This window comes from Sinocyclocheilus grahami, unplaced genomic scaffold, assembly GCF_001515645.1.
Source record: "Sinocyclocheilus grahami isolate Dianchi unplaced genomic scaffold, SAMN03320097.WGS_v1.1 scaffold551.1, whole genome shotgun sequence".
NCBI lineage: Eukaryota > Metazoa > Chordata > Actinopteri > Cypriniformes > Cyprinidae > Sinocyclocheilus > Sinocyclocheilus grahami.
The window spans coordinates 795,848-803,069 of NW_015505730.1; the positions used below are offsets into that span (position 1 = coordinate 795,848).

General features: G+C 36.6%; 1 protein-coding gene across 1 annotated transcript in view; it reads right to left on the minus strand.

Moving 5' to 3' along the window:
- Positions 1–6,384, minus strand: part of chl1b (cell adhesion molecule L1-like b) — a 55,309-nt gene extending 48,925 nt beyond the window's left edge. Inside the window, exon 1 of the mRNA XM_016238944.1 lies at positions 6,210–6,384. The gene's annotated coding sequence lies outside the window, so the exon portion shown is untranslated. The remainder of the gene's footprint in view (positions 1–6,209) is intronic.
- Between the last annotated feature and the right edge of the window lie 838 nt (positions 6,385–7,222).

Sequence of the window (7,222 nt, forward strand, 5' to 3'; positions counted from 1 at the left end):
ATGAATTTATCAGTATCAGTATTGGATATGTATCGCCCAGCCAATTCCCAGATCAAACTAGCATCTAATACAGTAATAGAGATAAATATTAGAAAAGATTATTATTATATCAAAGTGTTTTTAATTTAAAGAGAAGTTGTTCCAAACCTCCATGACCTTCTAACTTCTGTGAAACAAAAACACTTTGAAGAAAGTTGGGTAGCAGCCCTGTTCCGCATGTACTGTACATACGGTGTATAACAATTACAATAACTTGGTAATAACTAGGTACTAACTCTGAACCTACCCCTAAACCTAACATTAACACATTTAATTACCTTGCACCTCCCACTACTTTCTTGGGTTAAGTATAATGTAAGTACACTATAAGTACACATACTGTAAAATAAAGTATTTTATTTTTAAAGTATTTTCAACTGAAAGTTGGGGTCCAAACAACATTGGATTCCATTGCCTTCATAGCATGTGTGTTCCAACAGAAATACAGGTTTGAAATGACATGAAGTTGAGTAAATTATAACAGAACTTCCATTTTTGGGTGAACTCTACTTTTAAGAGTGCATGACAGTGCTCTTAACAACTGGCAAGGAAAGAGTCAATGCAAGCAAAGCTGCCTGTTTACAGTAATTCTACTTCAAATGGTCTCAGTACCACTGTATTGTCAATAAGCAGACAGATATCTGCTATTCAGCACACACTCAAGTGTCTTTTAATATGAAAACTTTGTGTGCACACTGTGAAGGCCACTAATGGGATTAGCTCCATCCCCGTCTTGTCAAACTGGATTAATATATTCTGCTGCCTGTGGAGTCTTGATGGCTGTGTATCCTCCTTAAACCTTTGGATAAGACCCTGATTCTGATTTAATCTCTCCAGCACATTAAAAAAATTGGTGAGATTACTCACACTAAAGAGCAATTAGCAAATTCACCTCATTTTGTGCTATAATTAAGAGTGTTTCATCCATTTAGTCACTTTAATCTCTCGTTTATCTTAATTACAGTGTAAACAAAAACAGAAAAAGGATAAATATGTTACATTTAGAGTACATATTTTCAGCAGCAACAACATGTTATATGAATGAGCATAGTAAATAATGCTTTATTTTAACATATTTTAAAATGCAATTTATATCTGAATTTTCGAATTGATTTCTGATTTGGTGCTCAAGAAACAGTTCTTTCTTATTGTTATCAATACTGAAAAGAGTTTTTGTGGAATATTTTGTGGAAACTGTGAGCCCTACCAGAAAGAAAGAAAGAAAGAAAGAAAGAAAGAAAGAAAGAAAGAAAGAAAGAAAGGAAGGAAAAAGGAAAAATCAAGAGGAAACATCACCAAAAATTTTACAAAATATTTATATTTAAAAAAAAGTGTTCTTTTGAACTTTTTATTCATCACATGCAGACTGCAATAAGAGTATATAACTATCAAGTAAATGTTACTGTTCATAGCACAACTAATGGACCTTTTTCACATTTCCGGGTTTCTCAGCAGCGGTAGTAGTCATAGTTGGGTAAACTTGAAGAGCAGTGAATGGGAGAGCACCACAAATATATTTTTTGCATTCCCAGTTGCTCAAATAGCAAAAGAAAAACTCCACGATAGTGTTTTCATGACTTTCAATAAAAGGAAAAAAATTGAGAGAGACTGATAACGGTTGTCAGAAGAGAGAACGATGTCAAATGTACCGTCCCTCCCATAGACGCTGCATTAGAAACACCCTCGCATTAGCGTTAACTGTTTTTTTTTTTGTAATTTGATGCAAAGGTGATATAATACAAAGAATAGTGTTATAAATGTAGACATTTTTTTAAAAATACAAATATGAAAAACTTTTGAGGATTTACGATGCTGATGACCGTTAAACACGTCATCACAGTCTTGTGAATAGGGTCCATTTGAACTGAATACTCTTATGAGAAATATATGACTTTTTGTTCTGAGCACAGTTTGAGACTGTCTGAGAAATCTGAGATTTCTCAGATGAGACACAAGAGTTGACTGCATGGGGGCTTTTTCTTAGAGAAGCAGGAAACTAACACAAAAATGTAATCTCACTCTCTTGGAGAAACAAAGATATTATTAAAGAGATTTGTGATTTTTTTCTTTATTATGAGCACCTGTCTGTCCTTGTCATTCTACAATACAATATCTATTAATCTTAAAACATCTGCAATTCTAACACTTCAAAATGCTGCTAAACTGTTAAAAATCTGCATAAACAATGCATAAATACCACCTTCAACAGGCATCAGCTACTCAACATATATATATATATATATATATATATTATTAAAACTTCTGTTTGTGCAAAGCAGAGACATGACTCTAAATGAGATTAAAATATGTAAGTGATATTAAAAAATAACTAACTGAGATTTGACTCCGCTTCAGTCGCTTTTAACATGCACGCCAGAGACTAAACGGTTCAATTACCAGCCCATCAATAATACAGTAGCCTGAACGAGGCTTCGAGGGGGAATGGGATGGGACAGGGGGATGAGTAAGGAATGCAGGGACGCTTTGCGCTCAGAGGCAGAAAGCATGCATTTTGGCAAGAATAGAAAAAGATGTGGGCAGGTGGAAGACAGCTTTGGAATAGGATAGTGGGAAGCAGAAGTCATAAACCGTCTCTGTCGTTGACAGGGGATGTGGGAGTGAATGAAGGAGACAGAACGTAGATGGATGGGGGCGAGGGATGGCATGGGCGTGGATCATGAACTTGCCGTACGGAGAAGTGGAGAGATTGTTTTTTGATGGAGTGGGAGAGTGGATGAGCAAACTGTAGAATGACATGAAGGCATATTGACCAAGACGTACAGATGGATTATGAAGGAGAAGAAGTGTGAAACAAGATGAGAAAAGAGAGCGAGAGAACTATAATCAATGAAATGAGCTCCCAACCTTAAGTCCCCATTGAAGAGATGGCGGATGACCTTGTGATGCCTGTGAACTGCTATGACAGAGATTAACGTGTCCCTGGTCAACAGTGCAATTTATTTTAAAAGTGCCATCAAACCAAGACCAGTTCCTGAGTATCAACCTGTTACATGTTTTTCTTGATTTTATGGAGTGTGTTCTCTAGTGGAAAAGGTCTCACTTCCTCTCATAAATGTTCTTGCTGGGGCAAAAATACACACCAGGAAAATAACCAAAGGACAGATGAATTATAGTCCATATTGTTTTAATTGTTCATGTCTGTGTTTCAAAATTAATGGTCTAAATATAATGTATCTGTACTATTAATGTTTTCTAATAAGTTGATAGTCTACTAAATCTGAACAAATCAGTGTTTTTGAACAAACCTTTTAAACAAATGAACGTTCACTGAAGTCTCTCAACTTTGAAACATGTGACTGCTTCCCTGCCTTTAAAGACTATAAAGTGAGCAAACAGTTTAAATATGGGTTGTGAAGGATCATTTCATTGGTTGGAACAATCAAACGAACACAGCCCTTCACTAAACAAGACTCAGAGAGTCACTGAATGAGAATAAATCTTGTTTGTGAACTAATTGAATGAACTTGTTTGTGAACGATCTGAACGAGGGATCTGTAGGCCATGTTGTTTTTTCAAGATCAAGCACGTGAGTCAATTTTCAGTTGAGTAAATGATTCATTGACATTCACTCATAATACACAAGACTCATTGGCATAATGCCTTAACCTGTAAAATCAAACCTTTTTTTGTAAACAGATTCAAAAGAGTCACTTAGAGGAATCAAAGTCCTCAGCTCTACTCTCCTGGAACATATCCACTCCTTCTACCCTAACAAGTATCTGTTGAATCCAAATTCCAATATATTTACATCATCAATGTAAGTCCAAACGCCAAATGTTTATAGCTGTAAATATATAAGGACTCGGGAGAAGGTACAAGCTTCACTGTTTTATTCATGTTCTTACCTTTCTGGTTTTACTACCAAACCAAATCACATACAGATTGGCACTCACTTCTGTCTGCTGCAAAACAAATGAAAAAGAAACAAATAATGTTGCTTGCAAAAAGCAATTTCAGTGAAAGCAAACAGTAATGAGAAATGCATTATACTCAGGATTCACTACAGCAAATTAGGCCAGATTGCATTTTTACCAACCAAATGAACTGAACTGTGACGTATCAGATCCACACAAAAAGCTGTAAAGTTCAAGTACCCTAAGATACAGCAGGCGTCTTGCATTGCTAGTCAGTATTTCACAATTTCAGCTATTTAAAACAAGTTCATGACCAGAACGCAATGTTCTACAGATGTGTTGTTGGGCCAAAATACATAGAGCCCAACCTGAGAGCGAGAAAGAAACAAATTGTCCGCACGGCTAAAGTCGTGCAGAAGTCGGCTTTGAAGAATGAAAGAGATCTTTCAAATGCTCGGCAATCACAGATGTGCTGTCAAGTAGGGAGGAGGGGGAGGGATAGAGAGAGAGAGAGACAGAGAGAGCGTAAAAATGTCCCTATATGTGCCACTTCACTACACGTGAGAAGGAACTGGCTGAGTGAGAAATTCCCTTTTGTGTCTCAGCTTTTATAATATTTTTTTTCATTACCCTCTTTCTTTGAAGTCTTTGAGATGAGTGGAAGCCTACGTGCCCTGGACAGCGATCATATTAGGCTGTTATCCGTGTTGAGAGGCCTGAAGTAGAGGGGATTGGAAACAGGCACACCAGGGGGACAGGAGTGTTATTTTGTGGGAACTGACACAGCAAGAGCCCTGGCTACGTTCATTCAGATCTGACGGATGTTGGCAATCTCCCAGGATGAAACTTGGCTGTAGCCAGACAAGATGAATAGAACTTGTGCCCAAGATTATCTTCCCCTGACAAATCTAAAGCTAATTTACTTTTTTCCTCTTGTAGGCAGAATTTTTTATTCCTAAGGCAAAGAAATATCCAGTGTTTGTCATAGAGTAAATACCACACTAATTCTCCTCTGTATATTTTCCAAACAATGGCACACCTGTGTCTATTGACTTTTGTGGTGTGTAGAAGAAGGTGATTCATATGAGCTATTAATGTAGAACATGTTAAAACTTGTTCCTTAACATCTGGATAATCTTGTTTTAAATAAGCTATTTGACAGTTCAATCGGAAGCACTAAAACAATCCGGATTTCTTTATAATTTCAACGTTAAGATAAACCACTGGTCTTTTATTAGCGTGTTATGAAACAGAACACGACACAAAATTGTGAATTCCAAAAAAGGTGCTTATTGGACACACTTTCATGACCTCATGGAGATGCTTATTAAGAAAATCCCAAAGATTAACGAATGAAGTTACAGAGCAAATAAACCATTTCCACAACTTTTCTCATAGCAAATAACCAACATTATAGTAATAAAAGAAAAGTGCATACAAATAATCAAGAAAAACAGGTTGAACATTCATGTACTGTTAAGATTGACTTCGCTGTTTTTATGTTTGGCGTCTCAGAGACCCTAAGAATGCATGTGTACACATAAGCATAATTATTTATTAAAAGTATTGATTTTGAATTAAAGACTTATTTTTCCTCAAAATAATAATAATAATAATTTCCACCCCCAAAAATGTTTTTTGGACCGAATCAAAACCCAGTAGGCAGATATTGCTTACATTTTTAACCCTCTGCTGTACCACAAAGTTGACATGCACTTATTTAGAAATGTAACATTCTTTCTATTCGAGGGAAATTTGGGATCAAAATCAGTAGTATATCTATACACAGAAGTGTTTAAAAAATAATTACATTTATTCAATTATTTACATACAGAAAGTGGTCATATTGCAAACATAAGATGTTTGAAGCATGTTAGCAGTTAAAATGTTGTTTTTAATCAATTCTCATAACATTAAAAAAGTCATTAACAATAACAATCTAGCTGATTATAAAATAGATAACAGAACATGAGAGCTAATAAGCCAAAACTTTAATATGAGCGTGAAATAAAAAGTAAAATTAATCTGACATGGACATTAGTCACAGGAAACATGCAAGAAAAAAATAAAGTGCAAAAATATAAAAGGTCACACTTAATATTAAATCCTATATAAGCACTGGATAAAAAGAAAATAATTTTGCAAATCACACACTGCTTCACTGTCCCTCCAAAGGCTTTCTGTAACACACGTGCGGGGGTCGCAGCACGCACTACTACAGTAGTAATTCCCTCTACCGGCATGCTTTTATCTCAAGCTCAGACAAACCCATCACACAGAAGCCTAAATACTCACAGGAATCTGCTTCATTCTTGTCCACTCGTCCTCAAAAAGACAGACGAACCTTCCTCTTCTGCACAGTCTAATCCCACAGGCGTGAAACACACAGAGTGCTCAGGAAATCCAGAGAAACGTCTACCACAGCAGACGCGGGAGAGAAGCCCCGCCACTAGTGCGCAGAACGGTGCGGAGCGAGAGAGGCACTGGGGAGACATATGCTGCCAAAGCCTCTCGCCTGGCAAAGAAGCTCATTAAGCGAGTGACAATCACTCCCACAAAGCCAGATCTGAGCGCTTTTCCCATAGAGTGCAGAAAGAAGGAGCGATACAGAGAGAGAGCGAGAGAGAGAGAATGAAAGAGAGTGAATGAATTCTGGATGGAAGAAGTTGCATTTAAAGCACTCATGCATGGGGAGACTTGACAACGTTTTGTGCCATGGATGTCAAGATCCATGTTTTGCCTTTTGTAACACTGTCATTATGGTTAAATAGTGTTCATCTGAAGTTTATTTGAGTATTGTTTGATATTAAAAAGAAAGAATAAATATACATATTTTGAGAAAGCTATTAGTTAAGTCTTTTACATTTTATGAAGGCAATGTGAGCAGCACTTGCTGGTACAAGAGTAGCCATTATGATGTTATGGTTGATTGTTAGGACGTTGCTATGCAGTCGCTAAGGTGTTCAATAGGGTGTTTAGTTGCTATGTGGTTTCTAGCTTGTACTGGGTGATCAAAAGTGCCTAGCCCCAAGTCTATGATATCCTGGTCTACAGATATGGGTTGGGTCACTGCTTCATTTAAGTGAATTTCACTCATTTTCTCATCGGCCAGGGTAAGTAGAAGATACATTTTTCATATCCCAAACCCTAAGCATGAACAACAGCAACAGTGATGCTATCCTTAGCAAAAACTACAATACACATCCTTTCAGAAAACTATGTATGATCAAATCTGAGAAAAGCAATAGTTTAGTGGTTTTTAGATACTTTTTCACATTTTCTCAAGAAAATGTCACATAATTAGTTAC